Raw genomic sequence first — 20531 nt, forward strand, 5'->3', positions numbered from 1 at the left:
TGTAACCGATTGGCTACAGAAGTAGCCGCTCAGATACTATGTAGGGAACAAATAGAGGATTAGAGGTTACATAAATGAATTCAGGAACGGTAGGTAGCGGTCAATAGTTCCGGGGAGAGGAGGTGTTTGGCACTAAGAAGGGGGGGTTATTGTTAACCACTGGAAAGGCGGGGTCCGCACTGGGGGGTTAGCATTAGGTGTGGGGGGGGTTAATGTTAAGCACTAGGAGGGAAGGGTTGCCCAGCACTAGAGGCGGAGATTACAACCCGTCCCTCCCAAATTGTGCCCCCCCCCCCAGTGAAGCTAGCAGATATGGCTCCAATATTACATAGGCTGCCCCCATAAGGTAGCAGGCATGGCCCCAATATTACATAGGCTGCACCCCAATATAGGTAGCCAGATTTGCCCCCAAATTAGGTAGCCCCCCCAATAGGTAACCAGATGTGCCTCTAGTATAGTATAGTGCGCCCGGAGACTAGTGCCCCCTATGCCTCAGCCCGGCCCTGGGTGAGGGTAAGTGCATAGCAAAAATATTGTACGTGATGCTTGGCTTAGCCCTGCAAGCGCAAACTATCACATGACAGCGGCCAGACTGTTGTTCCCAATCCATCACAGTTAATTGTTTTTATCCAACAAAGAACTACGTGCCTCGGAGACTGTAGCGCCCGCCACAGTCCAGCTGTATTCCCTTATTGCTGTTTGTATTGGGTCCGCACCATGAGTTTACCATTAGCGGGTCTACATGACATACACACACACAGCTGTGTAATCATATAATAACCTATTACGTGACTTAATTACAAGGCCGGAGCCGCTGTGCCAACAAACCATTTTTTTTAGGAAGTTTTTACGGAAAAAAACAAAAATAAAAAAACCTGTTTGGTAACGTTTTCCTCGTTCACACAGAATAATTGGATCTTAACACTGTTCAGATTCATAATTCATGTCCCTCCCCCTCTTCCTCTCTTACAAACTCAATTGATGCAGTCTAATGTGTTTAATGGTCGGTTGCAGTGAAACCATCCTCTCATTTTCACAGCTGATTGGACACAGAACACAAGACTGGAGAGGAGGGGGGGGTCCTCTGTCAGGACGAGCAGTAATCCACTCTGTAGAGTAAATGGCTTCATTAGCGTGTGTGCGTGTGCGCGTGCGTGCGTGCGTGTAAATTCATTCATCGTTTGCTTTGAATACCGGGGGAGACAACTAAAGTGATCTAAAGTGAGAAGTTTATGGAAGCTGCCATATTTATTTCCTTTTATTTAGAGTGGAGCTGAACTCTTGCACAGGACAGAACGAAAACATAGAGAAATGCACCCTGTATGTAATTAGAGAGTTTAGCCTGTCTAATTTCCCCTCATCTGTGACTATTTGCCAGTGTAGATCGATCTCTCAGCTTTGCCAGCTGGCTGCCTCGGTAGAGTAGCTAATTTGTAAACACAGGATGTTAACCCTATGTCTGCTTCCATGAAAGGAGGAACTAAATACGTATAATTGGGTACCATCCTTTATAAGGAGAAGGATCAAAAACACAGAGTCCTTTTAAGGGCAATCCACCTTACCCACAAGACTTCAATTATTTTATGGAAAAGGACTTGAGTTCAAAAAACGAGGAGCTACAGTGCAATTTCATCAAAACCTTATAGAAAAACTTTATTGGTATGAAATAACAAAAATTCGTTAAAAAGACTTCTTCAATTCCACATGATTAATCTTCATATAATCAATTGTATATCAAAAGACATGAATAATTGAAGCTGATTGGTAGGTATTATATTCTGGCTTGATGCAACTTTAAATAGATGTTGTATCTATTTAAATAGATGTTAAATAGATGCATCTATTTAAAGTTGCATCAAGCCAGAATATAATACCTACCAATCAGCTTCAGGGCTCGTTTCCACTAGTGCGGCGTGCGTCTCGTAGACGCACGCCGGCACTGAGCGGGTGGGCGGGATCGCAGGCGATTCCCATCAGCCGTGCCATGCACGGCTATGGGAATCGCAGCCTCCGCCGCGAATTCTGTGGGGGTTTCCGGCCGAATCGCTACTGCAAGCGATTCGGCCGGCGGCGCCGTTGTCCCCTATGGCAGAGTTTCCCCGCGCGATTTGCCTGCGGGGAAACTCTGCGGATTCGCGGCCGTTTCCGCGAGAGTGGAAACGGGCCCTCAATTATTCATGTCTTTTGATATACAATTGATTATATGAAGATTAATCATGTGGAATTGAAGAAGTCTTTTTAACGAATTTTTGTTATTTCATACCAATAAGGTTTTGATAAAATTGCACTGTAGCTCCTCGTTTTTTGAACTCAAGTCCTTTTCCATAAAATAATTGAAGTCCATGAAAGGAGGAAGCAGACACCATGCAGAATTATTGCAGGATTTGTATCAGCTGTAGCAAACAAATGTTTTTCTTTAAGGCTTCTTTCCCACTAAGACGTTGCGTTAGATGCTACGTTAAGGTCGCATAACGTGCACCTAACGCAACGCATAGTGGGCTAGAAGCTGGACGTCAGATCGAGCTGCGTTATGCGTCCTGTGATGCCGTGATGCGTACTCTTGGATGCGGCATCACGTGGTCCCGCCGGCCAATCACCGCACAGAGCGGCGCTCCAGGAAGTAAACACTGCACGTCACACCGTGCAGTGAATATTAATTAGCCATGTGCCTGGCCGAGGAGGAGGAGGGGGTGACCTTCTCCTCCAATACTACTGAGCATGTGCAAACAGTCTAACGCGGCTTAGCCACGTAGAACGCACAGCATGCAGCACTTTGAAATAACGTGAAGCGTTACAATGTAACGCAACGAGGGCACTGTGAATAGCCCATTGATTTTTCATTGCTGTGCGGTGGGCTGCGTTACAGGCTGCACTAACGTGCGCCTGTAACGTCCCACTGTGAAACCAGCCTAAAGGTTATTATGTCGTTGCTTATGTTTCAGAGCAGAGAGAAAGTTCTGAGTTCAGGTCCGCTTTAAGCAATACCAGTTGCCTGGCATACTTTCCAACAGGAAATCGATGGAACTGCAGAATTGCACTGTTCAATGCAGTGAAAAGCTATAGGCCACCGATCTGCTAATGCTCTTGCCCCGCCAATTGTTTAACATTTTTCATGCTGCCTGATTGATACTTTCAGTCAAAATCGATCAAAAATCAATGTGACGTTTTGGGGAATTTTCATATCGAATTGAATATGCAAGGAATCGAATGAGAAAATCGATGAGTGTATGGCTCATGGGCGTGACCGCGGCGGCAGCCCCAGGACTGCCTAACACCAATTGGCGTCAAGTCCTGTGGCCGGCTATTGCAGGAGATCGCGGGTGCAGATGCGCGCGCATCTCCGCTTCGTAGGCGGAGCTCTGCTCTACCTTCAGTCTCCTGGCGATCGGAAACCGCCATCTTTTTACTTAGTACAGCGCTGCAATCTAAGGCAGCGCTGTACTGGGGACAGCCATGTAACACAGCTGTCCCCCTGGGACACAGGAGAGCGATCGGCTCTCATAGGCTGAAGCCTATGACAGCCGATCACTTTAATTGGCTGGCGAGGGGGGTGGGAGGGAGGCAGAGGGAGAAAAAAAATTGTTTATTTAAAAAAAATGCAATAAATATTTGTAAAAAAAATAAAATTAAATTAACAACTGGGGGGGGGGGGGGGGGAGGTGATCAGACCTCACCAACAGAAAGCTCTGTTTGTGGGGCGAAAAGGGGGGGGGGGGATCAGTAGTGTGCTGAGTTGTGCGGCCCTGCAGCTAGGCCTTAAAGCTGCAGTGGCCAATTAAGCAAAAAATGGCCTGGTCTTTAGGGGGGTTTAGCACTGTGGTCCTCAAGTTGTTAATCGTAGCCATGCACCATTCACCATTCAGTCTCTTTTTCGTTATTTTGACCAGAGAAATTCGATTGCTTTTGTTTTTCGCTTGATCAAGTAATTTGCAAAAACTAACCAATATACCACACATGTACAATCTTTTTTTCTGAAAATATCAATACATTTCCAGCACACCCAATCAGATATTTATTGAAAAATTCCCCAAAATTGTTTTTTCTTGCTGAAAAAAACTCCATACAGACTCAATTATACACGACTCGAATTACACATTTTAGTGCCGGGCTGGCAAAGGCGAATCTACTACACTTATTCCTGGAGACAACAATTGTTTTTCTGTTGGTGTAGTGAATAACACTCTCATCTTGCAGCGCTGGGCACCAGTTCAAATCTTGGCCAGGGCATCATCTGCATGGAGTTTGTATGTTCTCCCAGCGAATTGTGGATTTCCCCATACGTCCCAAAACTTACAGAAAAGTAAACTGGTCCTTCCAAATATGCCTCAGACTATGACTGGGATATAAGACTATTTTTGTGACTTCGGGGTTGATTCACCATAACAAATAGCGACCGTTAACCTCTTGTAACGCTCTCTATCTCCTTTTGCTCCCCTTACTGCATGCTTAGCGTGCCTTATCAGAGTTAATGAGCCTTATCAGAATTAACGTGCCTTATCAGAGTTAACGTGAGCATAGCGAGGGCTACTAACTTATGCCTGCTAATTGGCAATGACGAGAGCTCCACTCGTCCTGCCCTGAGCCTTTGCGGGTCCAATCACTTTAACCCTCCTGGCGGTTTGTCAAAATCCGCCAGGGGGCAGCAAATACGTTTTTTAAAAAAAAAAAATTTTCATGTAGCGAGACGAGGCGGCATCCCCCCAGCCCCTCGGAGATCAGGAGATCCCATTCAAAGAACGGGATCTCCTGGAGGGCTTCCCTCGTCGCCATGGCGACGGGGCGGGATGACGTCACCGACGTCATCGACATCGTGACGTCAAAAGGGACTCCGATCCACCCCACAGCGCTGCTTGGCACTGATTGGCCAGGCAGCGAACGGGGTCTGGGGGGGGGCGGCTGCGGCGACACGTATAGCGACGGATCGGTGGGTAGCGGCGGCGATCGGGCACTGCACGCAGCTAGCAAAGTGCTAGCTGCGTGCAGCAAAAAAAATTATGCAAATCGGCCCAGCGGGGCCTGAGAGGTGCCTCACGGTGGCATAGCCCGTACTCAGCACGGGCTTACCGCCAGGGAGGTTAAAGGACATTATTCCCGCACTTTGATTGGCCCAATAGGCTGCCTGTCACTTGACAGGAAACTTGACAGGCAGCCTATTGGGCCAATCAAAGTGCGGGGATAATGTCCTTCAAAGTGATTGGACCTGCAAAGGCTCAGGGCAGGACGAGTCCTTGACAATTAGCAGGCATAAGTTTGCAGCGCTCGCTATGCTACTCTGATAAGGCGTGCTAAGCGTGCAGTAAGGGGAGCAAAAGGAGAGAGCGAGCATTAAAGGAGATAACGCTTCCTATTTGTTATAGTAAATTAACCATTATATTTTTGACAGTGATTTCCTCTGAGCGACAGTTAGGGCTAGATCACAAGGGCGATGAACCGGCGTTAATCATGGCGCTTGGCGTTCGTTGCTCAAGCACTGTCCTATTAAATGAGTGGACAGCGCTTTTTAAACGGTGGTACCAACTCCCCCATCTCATTCGCGCAAACGCTGCGCTCTCCCATAGTCTCGCTTCATCCTGGATGCTGCTTGTAGAGCCAAGGATTGGCTAAGAGCTGAGTCTCCATGTCCCTCTGCGGGGGTCAAAACGTGACGCGATTGCCAGGAACTGATGCCAAATGCTTCTCCGCACGCTTGGCATGGGCTGTATGCAACGCCACAGAAAGCCTGTGGAACTGGCCCTTAGCAAGGTGACTATATGCTCTGTAAGGTGATGTGGAAGCTGTCAGAGCTATGTAAATACACATTTATAGTCATTTGCCTGGAATAATGGAGATACATCTATTAGACGCAGGGCAACTTGGATTTGCTACAACAAACATTTGCACTGCAAATAAGCTGACGTGACTGCAGTTGCACGATGGCTCTTTCACTAACTTTTTATCAATACTGTCTATGAATTGCAAATGTTTATCACCTAACAGCGTTTCAGCTTCTAATGAGCCTGGGCCGGGGTTATTGTATCGCGCTTGGAGAATGTCCGTGGACCTGTATGTTGCCTTTCCTAAAGATCAAATACAAAGCAGTGTCTTTATACTGTGTAGACAGTAAGTGTTTTTAGGCGCTCTGAACCTACGATCTACAGTATAAAGACACTGCTTTGTATTTGATCTGAGGAAGCAGACTTTGACGAAAATGGAACGGATAAGACGCATGGGTAAGATAACCCCCCCCCCCCCCCTCGTGTCCTGCGGTCACAGCTGTTTTAATTGACATTTTGAATCCGAGTAGCTATGAGTCCAGAGCTACTCGGAAGTGTATCCCTGTGAAAGATGGGCAATGGGTATGGGCAGTAAACGACTAGTCGACCAACTGATAACGGCGGGCAACCATAGGATCTACTGACTGTCGTGTAGGTTGGCTACATGTGCACAAGTCATTTCAATGACTTTTTTTTTTTTTAATGCAGGGTGTGTTGCATGAGCAGCTATTAACCTCCTTAGCGATTATCACGAGTTCAGCTCGAGGTGGAAAAAACACTCCAGTAGCCCCGGGCTGAACTCGTGGTAGCTACCGAGAGGTTCCTGCAGGGCAATGCGCACAGCGGGCTTTTTAACTCGCCTCCCGGGGGATCCCAAAGTCAGCCGCCATTCTTCTTCCTGTCCTCCGAGGCTCTGCTTCCCCCTGGTGAGATCGCCATCTGTCATCATGATGGCAATCTCACTACAGGGTTACAGCGGCACCTGGAGGACGGAGGGGAAACTGCAGTGCTGGATCCAAGGGAGGTGAGTGAGTGCTGGAGCTGATGCAAATCTCCCTAGCAGCATGATTTTTAGACTGATTTTAGACCCTAAAATCTGGAAAGAATCATAACGCCAAGGGGGTTAAATAAGTTGGTTGTTTAGTTGGTCAGCGCGTGTGTATACAATGGTGATGCAAACAACAAGTTGGGTTGGTCGTGCATTAAATTTCCCGTGTGTACGTACCTTTAGTGTTAGGGGTAGGTGAAGAGGGTGTCAGTTTGGGATAAAGGTAACGGGAGCTGATAGAATATTGTTACTATTACATTACTGATATTCAAACTATCGGCAACAGCTGTTGCCCAAAATAGCAGGAACTATTATTAGATTTATGCCTATGCCAATTCTTGCAGAGATCTGGCCTTGGGCAGGCAGATTTACTGAAGCAGGCATTGTTTTTCACAGCCAGGATTAAAGCAAATCTGAAGTGAAAAAAAAAACCATATGAAATAATGAATTGTATGTGGTACGGATAATGAATTGTAATGCTTGGGGGGTATACTTTCTGAGTCAGCGTATGCTCAAGACTGGAGGGCTCGCTCTTCGCCTGCTGACCCTGCCTGGCACGCCACTAGCTGACCCTAAAAGGACTTAGGCGAGCAAGCAGATAAGCGGAGGTAGAAAGCAGAGCTACCACCAAGAGCAACAAGGATCTGTAGCTGGGTAATGGAAGAAGCTACACAGGTTGTCACAGGAGTAATGAACAAGAGAGCGACTGCAGCTGCAGCTCTGGACTTCCGATAGATACCGCCACAAATAACAAGACGATATGGTTGTGCAGTGCGACGCCGCACTGCCTATGATCTATGCCTATGCTGTGGCTGGATGTTGTACTGGTTAAGGGCTCTGCCTCTGACACAGGAGACCTGGGTTCGAATCTCGGCTCTGCCTGTTCAGTAAGCCAGTAATTCAGTAAGGAGTTCTTTGGGCAAGACTCCCTAACACTGCTACTGCCTACTGAGTGCGCTCTAGTGGCTGCCTCGCAAGCAATTTGAGTCCGACAGGAGAAAAGCGCTATACAAAAAAAGGTATTATTATTATTATCTAAGTAGCAGGAAAGACAGACAGACTGACTGCTGCCACCTGAGCCTCTGGCTAAGTAACAAGACAGACAACAGAAAGACAGACTGAATGCTTGCAAGACTAATAGCTGTCCTAGTGATAGCAAGCATCCATACTGATACAAAACAAGACAAACAGGTTGGAGCGTAACTAATAGCAACCGCAGCTTATAGTTACTTCCTCAGGAACAGAGCAAGCAGGATAACTACCAGTCACCAACGTGGTGAAGACAGTCACCAACTAGAAGGGCGATTAAGACTCCACTGCAGCCCCAGCGAGTGCAGTGACCGTCTAGACAGGCAAAGTAATACAAAACAAGGTAATACAATATACAACTTTTCACAGCATGGACCCGGCGACCACTAAGGTAGCTGAATGCTATGTCGGGCGGAGTCTGAAATGGGAGGCAGACTTTTATGTGGACATCAGCCAGTGGATGCAGGCATGCAAATTCCCACACAGCTGAATGGTAATTACTCAATCCTGAGCTAGTGTGATTACAAGCTGCTAGCTGACTGTGAATGGAAAGGACTCTCATAACAAATACATGCAATATTATGCAACTACACACATTTAGGAAATCCAGGGCTGACTGGCTGCAGTTCAACCGCAACAAGCAATAGGAGGAATCATGACAGCATCCTAAGCTGCTCAGAACTGCAGAGTGATTGCAAATGACAGTGAGACTTATTGTGAATGCAATCCAACTCGAGCAACCGAATGCAAGCAGAGAAGTCAGAACTGCCCGGTTGCAGAGAGATCCTGACATGATTAGAACATAAGTAGCAAAAAAAGGGTCTCATATTTTTTATCTTGTTAGACAGTTTTTTTTTTTTTGTAACATTGCATTATTCTGTCATTTTTGCAGTATGCAAACCACAGTCTAAATTTTGAACTTTAAAGTAAAGCAGAGCAAAAAGAATGACGCTTTGAACTTTCCTATAGTAAAACCTTATCAAAGCTGCCTCTCACTGTTTCTTGATTGTTTAAAGGCTAGTTCATACTGGGCGCTTTTTCAGCGCTTTGCTGATGGACGGCGATCAGCAAAGCGCTGCTCCTAATATATCCCTATAGATACATTCACACTGCAGCATTTCCAATCGTGATGCATGCAGCGTTTTGGGGGGGGGGGGGATCTCGCTGTGATTCTCATTCTATTGAACTGGAATCACAAGCGCAAATTGCACGATTTCACCCACTGAATCGCGAATGCCATCGCCAGGAGGCGCTGAGGGTGAACCTACATACCTGGGGCTGGAGGAACCCACCCCCTGGCCTGATTGCTCCCACGCCGTCCTCTTCTAACTTGCCGTTCTTCCGCAATTGGCCCCAGGAAGTGCTCCGGTCCATGGCCAATAGCGCATGCATGGCCAGACTGTGCGTGTGCTCCCGCCGCCTTCACATCGCCAGGAGCGCTGTTGCGCCTGCGCAGGTGCAGAATGCCCTGGCGATGGGAGCACACCTGGCCGGACTGCGTTTGCACTGACTGATGGATTTTCTAGGGCCAGTAGTGGGCGAACGGGCAGTCAGAAGAGGATGCTGTGGGAGCGATCAGGCCAGAGGGGCAGGGCCGGAGCTACCATAGGAAAAAATAGGCAATTGCCTCAGAGCCTGTAGGGGCCCCCAAGTTGTCCCTTACCCATCTTAACTGTTGCTCCCCAGGGACTCTGCAGAGTCTGTTAAGTTGGGAGGTGATTGTGGGAGGGTCAGCAGCCAGCTCAGGGGTCCAGGAGGGAAGTTTGGCTGCAACAAAGGGCCTCAAATGACGCTTTTTGGTTGGAGGGGTGTCTGTTGAGGGGTCCTCAGGCTAATTTTGCCCTAGGGCCCAATTGTTACTTGAACCGGCCCTGCAGAGGGAGCTTCCTCCAGCCCCAGGTATATGCCCCGTCTCTGGTACACTTTAAGTGCTTTAGAAAACAGGACAGTATTCTACCCAAGATGGGTTGGAGAGCTCAGAGAATCTCTTTTGCATAGATAACTGAAGCTTCTTAACTCTTCCTGTACTGAAAAACAATATGAAACACTTTTTTTTTCTATTTCTTAGCTGCGTTACACATACAAGTTTATTTTTTCGTTTCAAGTTTGCTTTAAAAGAGGGGGACATTTTAATGGGACAGATGGCTGGCACCTGATAGTGACCAGCATATTGGTGTGAGCAGGCAGGTAACTATGTAGAAAGCTAAGCCTGAGCCCTGAAATCGCTTCTGCTGTGAGGGCTACGGAAGGGAAGCAGCTGGGTAACAGGAGAAGAATGTGATTTGTTGTGGATGTTTCTGAACACTTTGCCACACCATTTTATTACCTCTGGCAACGAAACCACTAAGCAGCGGGTTCCAAGGGCAGTGCTAGGCTGTCCAAACCTACACAGTTCCTAGCACCGTGTGTTTCATCCATCAAGGCTGGCGAGGGACGTTTTCTTGGCCCGGGAAGCGAAGCAAAGGTTCTTTGAGGCCTCGGACATTCCTTCCAGGAAACAAGGTAAATGGATTCGTTCACATGATTGCCGCTTCAGCCGACGTTATGAGGTTTCCGCGGTGAATTACTGCCTTTCTGTCCCCAAAAAGCTATAATTAGCAGCGAGTGGGGCCGGCTGGACAAGGAGCCTTCTCTCCAGGCATCTTTCAGTAAACAGCAGGGTGTGGAGAGGATTTTGTGAAGCGTACAAGTCTTTTCTGTTCACAAGACCTCTAGGCAGACCCAGTGGTGGGTATCCGGCAAATAGGGCACATGCGGCTTCTGGACAAAATCGGGCACCGCCATTGACTTTCAATTAAAAATATCGGTAAGCCAACGGGGAAATGTAGGCACTAGCTGGCGCCCAATAATTATCTATTTTTGTAGGTCTTCTTCTGGTTTTTTTTACGGCACAGTTCAAGCACCCAGCAGCACACAATGTGGCGCACAAAAATTATGTTTTTTTTGAATGGGTTAGGTGTCAGGAAGGGGGTTTGTGCAATGGGGGGGGGGGGGGGGCAGCGCGTTAGGCATCAGGAAGTTGGGGGGGGGGGGTTAGGCATCAGGAAGGGTGTTTGTGTGGGTGGGGGGTGGTAAGGGTCAGGCGTCAGGAAGGGTGTGTGTGTGTGGGGGGGGGAGGGTTAGGGTCAGGCATCACTAAGGGTTTTTGTGTGGATGGGCGACGGTTAGGGTTAGGCGCCAGGCGGGAGGGTTCGGTGTGAGAGTAGGGTTAGGTTTAGCTATAGTAGAATAGAGCTGCACTGTAACCTGGCTGTAAACTGGTTAATTTACACTGTGTAGCAGAGAGAGGCACACAGACAGGAACACAGAGCTTCAGCTGATGAGTATTTACACACATTTGAAGCTATATTTCTGTTTCCTATCATTCTGAACAGATTCCAGTCGCAGTGAAGTGAGCCAGTGAAGATTGTTTTGTATGCTGGATGTGCTGGACACAGTCTTCCATAGTAATGCCCACAGTGAAAACTGTTCTCCATAAATATTGTATTTCCTTCATATAAAACATGAAAAGATGAAAAAAAGCCTTTGTATTGCTATTTGCGAGTAATTACTGGAAATATATGTGGCATTTAGAAATTCAGTTAACTTTGACAGTTGTCCTTTAAAGTGAACCTGAAGCGTATTTAAGGGCCCGTTTCCACTATAGCGTTGCGGAATCGCCGGCGAATCACCGCAGGCAAATCGCATGCGGGTGCGATTCCGCATGCGTTTTTTGCCGCGATTTTGCATAGGTAAGGCTGTATGCGAATTTAACCATGTCACTGCCTGTGTAAATTAACATTAATACCTATGTGAAATCGCATGCGAATTCGCGGCAAAAAACGCATGGGGAAAACGCATGCGATTTCCCTATTAAATACATTGCGTGCGATTGGCCTGCATTCCACACGCAGGCAAATTCTGAGGGCCCTACCATGCAGATTTTTTTCTGCACAGAAAAACGTGCGGGGAAACGCACAAGTGGAAACAGTCCCATCCACTTGTACTGACTGTGCGAATCCGCATGCGGGCAACGCATGCGGATTCGCGATAGTCGAAACTGGCCCTAAAATAAAAAAAAAATACTTACCTAAGGAGGGGGCAGAGACTGCTCTCTTCCGCTGAGGGAAGCTTAGGAAATCTTCAGGAGCCTGAGTGCTCCCGAAATCTGGCGGCTCCGTAGTGTGCTTGCACGAACGCGCTCTCTTGTGCATTTACACATGCACAGTGGGGAGCTGCCATCTTTGGGAGACTTTATATGGAAGATGTTTTGGTTAAAAGCATTTGAGTTACATTTAGTGTAATGTTTCACTTTTTATTGGTTTTTACACAGTAATTAAGTACCACGGCCTTGTACTGTCATTAAACTAATTCATAAAGCCTTACTTACTGCATGCGGTAATGCGGAAAACAGCTGATTTCCCCGAGCATTTAGGAAAATGTCAATGCATGACCAGCTGAAATTGCCAAGCAGGGAGGTAAATGACTGACTTCTGCAGTAACTGCCTCAACACGTGTCAGTAAATGTCAATTCACAAAGATTAGAACATGCGGAAAAGCCCAGTAACATGTCCGGTAATTACCTCCAGCGCTGATGTGTCGGAAACCAGCTTCAGCACGCGATAACACATGGCTGACTGCAGCAGAGAGCCAGCAGGAAGAGCCTCGCCCTCTGGCTACTCTCTCTCTATTGGCTGCAACACTTTCTCGGGAGGGCGGAGTTTATTATGACAGTTTGATAATAAAAAGTAAAAGAGTATTGGATAGTGCCGACCACATCTTTTTCCTTGATCTTACTCGAGTGGCGATCGAGTTGGCCGAGGCACATCCCCTGAATTATCTTTTGGGGGTAGTGCAATTCTACACCCTGTCATTTTTCACCACTACAGTATATCTACAGTACGTCCTCTGTGACTTCATCTAAGCCTAGCTCGTCCAGAACGCTAGGGAGGTTAAACAGAAATTGGCAAAACTGAGAAATAATGTGGGAGTTTTTTCCCCTCTTTTTCCTATTGAAATGCATAGGAAACAAAATTGAGGGAAAAAATTGCATACAATGAAAACCTACTTAGTCTTGAAAAAAAAAAGATATATATTTCATTTCGATGTCATAAGTAGGGATAACGTTATTGCTGATTAAAGGGACTCCGAGCAGTGCAGAAACTATGGAAAGATGCATATCATTTTAAAGCTCTCTTTCTCCTCTTTCCAATGATATATAAACCGCCGCCCTACGCCTTTTAGTTTTCGCTATTTTCGCTATTGAAATTGCCGCGGCCGCGATTTCAATCGCGAAAATAGAGAAAACTAAAAGGCATAGGGCGACGATTTAGGTGTCGCCAGAAAGAGGAGAAAGAGAGCTTTAAAATGATATCCATCTTTCCATAGTTACATTGTATTACACAGGGCGACTTTTTCCTAAAGTCAGCAGCTCCATTCTGCTGAATGGAGCTGCTGACACTGGGGAAAGTGTCGTCCTGTGTAATACAAGTAACTATGGAAAGATGGATATCATTTTAAAGCTCTCTTTCTCCTCTTTCTGGCGACACCTAAATCGTCGCCCTACGCCTTTTAGTTTAATTTCAATCGCGAAAATAGCGAAAACTAAAAGGCGTAGGGCGGCGGTTTATATATCATTGGAAAGAGGAGAAAGAGAGCTTTAAAATGATATGCATCTTTCCATAGTTTCTGCACTGCTCGGAGTCCCTTTAAATAGGGACATAGCTAAAATGTCAAAACTGCTGTGGTCCATAAGTGGGAAACAAGGTGTCAATGCGAAGTGTTTATTAAAGGGGCACTATGGCGAAAAATTGTAAAATTTAAAATATGTGCAAAGAGACAAATAAGTACGTTTTTTTTCCAGAGTAAAATGAGCCATACATTACTTTTCTCCTATGTTGCTGTCAGTTACAGTAGGTAGTAGAAATCTGACAGAAGTGACAGATTTTGGACTAGTCCATCTCTTCATAGGGGATTCTCAGCAAGGCTTTTATTCTTTATAAAGATATTCCCTAAAAAGGATTTAAACAACGTGGCTGGCCAGCTTCCCTGCGCACTGCACAATTTTTTGGCAGTTGGACAGAGCAACTGCCATTCACTAAGTGCTTTTGAAAATAAATAAATCCCTGAAAATCCCCTATGAAGAGATGGACTAGTCCAAAACCTGTCGCTTCTGTCAGATTTCTACTGCCTACTGTAAGTGACAGCAACATAGGAGAAAAGTAATTTATGGGTCATTTTACTCTGAAAAAAGGTACTTATTTGTCTATGTTTGCACATATTTTACATTTTATAATTTTTCGCCATAGTGCCCCTTTAAATGCTCAGAGTCCCTTTAAGTTATAGTGTTAAGTTATTTAATTTAGGGTTTTGGGGTGCTGCCTTTGATCCCATGAACTGTGTGGCAATTTGACTCGCTCTCAAATCGGGCCTTGGGGGTTGTGGTTGAGGCTCTAACACAGAAGTGGTTAACGCAAAAGTATATTTGTAACAAAAGTTTAGGATTTCATTACCGCTCTCAAACATGATGCTGCTGACAGGGTAATACAGACCTGCCCTGAGGGATTGTCCTGCTTTGTACATCTGTCAGCATCCACCCGCATATACACAACTTTCTCTCCTTTTACCTCACAGCACCTGCCTGCCTCAGCTGTCCCCTGTCCTGTCTGCACCTTGTCTTTTCATTCATACGCCTCTGTGTGCCTGAGTATGTACAGACATTTCTGTGTTTACCTATCAAAGTGTCCATTTCATCACAGCAGGCTGGCTAAACACTAATGCTGCTAGAATAGGACGATACGCTGCATTCACAGCATAAGGGCTCATTTCCACTATTGCGTTGCGGAATCGCCGGCGAATCACCGCAGGCAAAATCGCATGCGGGTGCGACTCCGCATGCGTTTTTTGCCGCGATTTCGCATGCGATTTCGCATAGGGTAGTAAGTATGCAATTTTAACCGTGTCACTGCCTGTGTGAATTAACATGGGTACCTATGCGAAATCGCATGCGAAATCGCGGCAAAAAACGCATGGGGAAAACGCATGCGATTTCCCTATTAAATACATGGTGTGCGATTCGCCTGCATTCCACACGCAGGCGAATTCTGAGGGGTCTGCCGTGCAGATTTTCCCCGCACACAAAAACGCTCCGCACAAGTGGAAACAGGCCCATCCACTTGTATTGGCTGTGCGAATCCGCATGCGGAGAATGCATGCGGATTCGCGATAGTGGAAACGGGCCCTAAAGGATGCTTGAAGTGGTGTGTGACATGATGAAATAAACGTGCATATATATATAGTACTAATCCTACTTAGAACTTGCTTGTGTTCGCTATTTATTCATTTATTTTTTCCATTGCGCAGGATATTAAATCAGTGCTTTATCTCTGCTATGAGACTGCACCAGTTCTTCTGAAAACTAATTAAAAGTTATAAAACTTCTGTGTAGTGTGCAAACACTTCTGAAAGCAGGAAAGGAACTCCAGTGAAAATAACGTAATGAAAAAAAGTGCTCCATTTTACAATAATTATTTATAAATTATTTAGTCGGTGTTTACTGATTGTAAAATCTTTCCTCACCTTGATTTACAATCTGACATTTATCACATGGTGACCTCTTTACTGCTGGCAGGTGATGTCCATGGAAAGAAGTCTCAGTTAAGGTTCCCTTTAAGGACCGCGGTCTTAACACCCCCGCGCCCCCCCCGGCCCAGTGACCTGGCCATTTTTTGCTAATTAGGCCACTGCCGCTTTAAGGCCTCGCTGCAGGGCCATACAATTCAGCACACAAATGACCCCCCTTCCTTTCTGCCCACCAACAGAGATTTCTGTTGGTAGGGTCTAATCAGTGCAGGGATGTTTGTTTTCTTTTTAAACAAATATATTTATTTGTTTATTTTTTTTTTTTTTTTTTATAAATGTATCTATTTTTTGATTTATTTTATTGCAGCCCCTCCCTCCCTCTGCCAGCCAATGATGGCTCTCCTGTCTTTCATGGGGACAGCCGTGTCAGCCATTATCTATAACCGTACCCCTAACAATGTCCTAAGCTAAAAGGTTGTTTTTTTTTTATAGATCTACATATGCACAGAGGGAAATGGCAGTTGGAAAAGGCTGCTTGGCAACTGGAAACAGCTGTTATTTCCCACAATGCAATGAGATTCACAGACGGGAAACTGCCAGGTCCTCGGTCCTGACATCACACTGTGGGAGGGGTTTCACCACAATATCAGCCATACAGAGCCCACTGATGATCTGTTTGTGAAAAGGTAAAGGTTTCTCATGGGAAAGGGGGTATCCGCTACTGATTGGGATGAAGTTAAATCCTTGGTTACAGTTACTCTTTAACTACTTTGGCCTCCTGGACGTACTAGCTACGCCCAGAAGGCCATGTGCGCGTCCGCGCGCTCCAGCGGCCGATCGTGCGCGTGCACGCGCGCTCCCGGCCGCGGATCGTTAGCCCACGAATCAGTGAATCGGGCTATAGTGCCCGATCACTGATTCCTCTCCCCCGCAGAAAAAGCGACAGCTTCTCTCAGAAGCTCCGCTTTTTTTGGCTGTTGCGTCCCTCTAAGCGTATGTTACACTTAGAGTGACGTCATGTAAACAAACTCATGGCCGCCATCTTGTAGCCAAAAAGTAAAACTACAACTAAAAGTAAAAAAAATAAAACTTAACACACATTTACAATATAAAAGTAATGTTTACATCCCACCCTCCCAAAAATACCCAAATAAAATGTTTAATATAAAAAAAAATTACAATAATAAAAAAAAAACATGTAAATATTTACCTAAGGGTCTAAACTTTTTAAATATCAATGTAATGAGGAAATATTTCTATATTTTTTTTTTATTCTAAACTTGTAAATAGTGATATAGCAAAACGGAAAAAATGCACCTTTATTTCCAAATAAAATATTGTCGCCATACATTGTTATAGGGACATAATTTTAACGGGGTAATAACCGGGACATATGGGCAAATACAATACGTGAGTTTTAATTATGGAGGCATGTATTATTTTAAAACTATAATGGCTGAAAACTGAGAAATGAATTTTTTCGGTTTTTTTCTTATTCTTCCTGTTAAAATGCATTTACAGTAAAGTGGCTCTTAGCAAAATGTACCCCCCAAAGAAAGCCTAATTGGTGGCAGAAAAAACAAGATATAGATCAGTTCATTGTGATAAGTAGTGATAAAGTTATAGACTAATGAATGGGAGGTGAACATTGCTCGGATGCATAAAGTGAAAACGACTGAAGGCTGAAGTGGTTAATATCTGCACTGTGGTTTCATGTAATCCTAAACCATGTTTTCTCTTCCTTCTCCAGATGCTTCACGTGTTTAACCCGCTCCGCAAGTCTGGCAGTGACACCTGCCTCAATCCTGATAACCCTCTACACTGGAAGCGCACGGCCATCAGAAGACAGCCCCCTGCTGACGCCCCAGACCCCGCCTCCCGCAAAGTTCCTGCACTTCCTGTCCCGAGGTGCGGGTGGAACGCTCCTACAGTGCTGGTAACTTGGTCTGTGACAGCGATGAAGAGGAAGTCTCTGAGTCCAGAACCCTGGGGGTGCCCGGATCCATGTGGCGGACCCGCAGTGAGTCCCATTTGGACACGGGAGGCGGGGAGGAGCCTCTGCGGGAAAAGAACAAGTCCAGCAGTGGGTGGAGCTTACCGTCGCCAAAGACCATGCGGAAGAAGAGGAGGACAGCAAAAGTGACAGCGGCAAAACAGAATCTTCTCTCATTTTTACGGGGTCTTTTAAGGTAAGTTTAGTGATGGGGTGACTCCATGAGTCTGTCCTTGCTCTTGTTCGGGAATTTAGACAAAAGGAAGCCATACATTTCACTCTCCTCCTGTAAGGCAACCAAACAGGGGGCTATGATTGATCCTCCTCCTGCAGGAGGGCACAGTAGGACCTATGATCGATCCTCCTCCTGCAGGATGGCACAGGAGGACCTATGATTGATCCTCCTCCTGCAGGATGGCACAGGAGGGTGCTATGACTGTCCTTCCTCCTGTAGGATGACACAGGCAGAAGATAGCTATGAGCCTATCCCTTCTGCAGGGTGACACAGACAGCAGGGAGCTAAGAGCCTATCCCACCTCCTGCAGGGTGACACAGACAGCAGGGAGCTATGAGCCTATCCCTTCTCCTGCAGGGTGACACAGCAGGGAGCTATGAGCCTATCCCTTCTCCTGCAGGGTGACACAGACAGCAGGGAGCCATGAGCCTGCCCCTCCTCCTGCAGGGTGACACAGGCAGCAGGGAGCTGTGAGCCTGTCCCTCCTCCTGCAGGGAGACACAGACAGCAGGGAGCTAAGAGCCTATCCCACCTCCTGCAGGGTGACACAGACAGCAGGGAGCTATGAGCCTATCCCTTCTCCTGCAGGGTGACACAGACAGCAGGGAGCTATGAGCCTATCCCTTCTCCTGCAGGGTGACACAGCAGGGAGCTATGAGCCTATCCCTTCTCCTGCAGGGTGACACAGACAGCAGGGAGCCATAAGCCTGCCCCTCCTCCTGCAGGGTGACACAGGCAGCAGGTAGCTATGAGCCTGCCCCTCCTCCTGCAGGGTAACACAGCAGGGAACTATGAGCCTATCCCTTCTCCTGCAGGGTGACACAGCAGGGAGCTATGAGCCTATCCCTTCTCCTGCAGGGTGACACAGCAGGGAGCTATGAGCCTATCCCTTCTCCTGCAGGGTGACACAGACAGCAGGGAGCCATGAGCCTGCCCCTCCTCCTGCAGGGTGACACAGCAGGGAGCTATGAGCCTATCCCTTCTCCTGCAGGGTGACACAGACAGCAGGGAGCTATGAGCCTGCCCCTCCTCCTGCAGGGTGACACAGGCAGCAGGGAGCTATGAGCCTGCCCCTCCTCCTGCAGGGTGATACAGCAGGGAGCTATGAGCCTGCCCCTCCTCCTGCAGGGTGACACAGCAGGGAGCTGTGAGCCTGTCTCGCCTTCTGCAGGGTGACACAGACAGCAGGGAGCTATGAGCCTATCCCTTCTTCTGCAGGGTGACACAGCAGGGAGCTATGAGCCTATCCTTTCTCCTGCAAGGAGACACAGACAGAGGGGATCTGTGAGCCTATCCCTTCTCCTGCAGGGTGATACAGACAGAGGGGAGCTATGAGCCTGCCCCTCCTCCTGCAGGGTGACACAGACAGCAGGGAGTTATGAGCCTATCCCTTCTGCAGGGAGACATAGACAGAGGGGCTCTGTGAGCCTGTCCCTCCTCCTGCAGGGTGACACAGCAGGGAGCTATGAGCATGTCCCTTCTCCTGCAGGGTGACACAAACATAGGGGAGCTATGAGCCTTCTCCTGCAGGGTGACACAGACAGCAGGGAGCTATGAGCCTATCCCTTCTCCTGCAGGGTGACACAGCAGGGAGCTGTGAGCCTGCCCCTCCTCCTGCAGGGTGACACAGCAGGGAGCTGTGAGCCTGTCCCTCCTCTTGCAGGGTGACACAGACAGCAGGGAGCTATGAGCCTATCCCTTCTCCTGCAGGGTGACACAGACAGCAGGGAGCTATGAGCCTATCCCTTCTCCTGCAGGGTGACACAGACAGCAGGGAGCTATGAGCCTATCCCTTCTGCAGGGAGACACAGACAGAGGGGATCTGTGAGCCTGTCCCTCCTGCAGGGTGACACAGACAGCAGGGAGCTATAAGCCTGTCCCTCCTCCTGCAGGGTGACACAGACAGAGGGGATCTGTGAGCCTATCCCTTCTCCTGCAGTGTGACACAGACAGCAGGGAGCTGTGACCCTGTCCCTCTTCCTGCAGGGTGACACAGACAGCAGGGAGCTATAAGCCTGTCTCCCTACTGTAGAGCGACCAACAAGAACACCATGAGGTTCGGCTATTCAATGTGGCAGTGTCAAGGTGACAATACCTATACTAGAATGACAATACTGTGTATTTGGGTCACTCCCCTGCTTGCTGTTTATTTAGACAGGTAATAAAAGTCTTTGACTCTCAAAATATTTTACAGTGACTGTGAGCATAAAGGAACATGTGTGTTAAAAATAAAAAAATAAAAACAGCTAGCGCCCCCCCCCCCCCCCCCCCCCCACATAACTTGTCCTGTGTGTATTTTTAGTTTTGACAGAGACAGATCGCCAGGACCCAGAATAGCGCAGGTGCCTGTGAGGGTGGTTGCCCCGGGGCAATACTGGGTGTGGGCGTGGTGGACGGTGGTTTTTTATCCAGTTTAGCAGCAATCCTCACATTGCTTCGTATTACCAGAGGGATGGAAACAAGTGGCCATGCTGATATTACAAAAGACAATTCAACTGTTTAAAAAAAAAAAAAAAAAAGCTCCAAAAAAAGAAAACCAGAATGACAGGCAGGTGTTAAAGTATACATGAAGCGACATTCGAGTAGTAATGAGTACCTGCATGTGGTCTGGGTGCATTCTGAACCTTTTATCTCAGTGACTTTTCTTGTATTTGATGATGGAGTTTTTCCGTCAGTTTCACACCTTCGTCTGGGAATTTTATCTGCCTTTGCTATCAATTTTGGAGTGCAAGTGTATGGACACGAAAACGGTAAACTTCCCTACCTAGTATTGTGTACAGAGGCGCCATTCATTTTATTCTTTATGCTATTTTCACATTTTCTTTTTAAAGTGAACCCGAATTGAAAATAAACTGATGAAATAAAACAATTGTATATTTCCTCCTACTCCTTAAATGACTTTTTTTTTTAGAT

General features: G+C 46.9%; 1 pseudogene; it reads left to right on the plus strand.

Moving 5' to 3' along the window:
- LOC137528785 (regulator of G-protein signaling 3-like) overlaps nt 1-20531 on the plus strand; it is a 148539-nt pseudogene that overhangs the window by 32010 nt on the left and 95998 nt on the right.

This window comes from Hyperolius riggenbachi, chromosome 8, assembly GCF_040937935.1.
Source record: "Hyperolius riggenbachi isolate aHypRig1 chromosome 8, aHypRig1.pri, whole genome shotgun sequence".
Taxonomy (NCBI): Eukaryota; Metazoa; Chordata; class Amphibia; order Anura; family Hyperoliidae; genus Hyperolius; species Hyperolius riggenbachi.